The sequence below is a fragment of the Echinops telfairi genome, unplaced genomic scaffold (genome assembly GCF_000313985.2).
Source record: "Echinops telfairi isolate 266 unplaced genomic scaffold, ASM31398v2 ScPeMD7_12;HRSCAF=54, whole genome shotgun sequence".
Classification (NCBI taxonomy): domain Eukaryota; kingdom Metazoa; phylum Chordata; class Mammalia; order Afrosoricida; family Tenrecidae; genus Echinops; species Echinops telfairi.
Window position 1 is genome coordinate 208,138 of NW_022103909.1, and position 756 is coordinate 208,893.

Here is a 756-nt window from a genome sequence, read left to right on the forward strand (position 1 = left end):
GGACCCACATACAGGCCCACATTTGGGTCTATGTGAATATCGGCCAAGTAAGTCAACCCACAGAAGAGTTACTTATTGTGATCATTGAAGTGCTCTGCCAACTTGAACGGGCCAGGACGCTCAGCGGCTTGGCAGCTGAGACCCAGTACTTCCCCATGATGAGATCACACGGGTGTGATCTGTTGCCAATGTGAGTAGACACTGGAAACTCTTGCTTGCTTTTTCCTGGGTACTGGGTCTGGATCCTGCATCTGGCTTGTGAACCTCTGGTTGTTTGGGCCCTGAGTGTCTGCTGATCCTGGGAGCTGTCAGTGGCCTGCCATCTTACTTGCCAACTTTGGGTTCATTAGCCATGACAGCCACAAGTCTGTCGCCTCACCTGCTGCTTGGGGGTTCGTCAGCCCTCACGGCAATGCTTGCTCGTCAAGAGAAGCCTCCAGACTAACACCTGACACACAGATTGGGAGCTTGCCAGGATTGGGAACTTGCCTCCTTCAACAATTGTGTGAACCATTTCCTTGATATAAACCGCTGTGTGTGTGTGTGCGCGTATACACAAGAGCCCAGGTGGTGTGGTGAGCCCGGAGTCAGCTGGTAACCATTAGGTCAGCAGTTTAACAGCACCAGCTGCTCTGAAGGAGAAAGATCTCTTTCTATTCTCCTAGAGCTACAGTCCCGGAAACCCACAAGGGCAGTTCTGCCCGGGCCTATCGGCTGCCATGAGTCAGAATGGACCCAGTGGCAGTGCGCTTAACA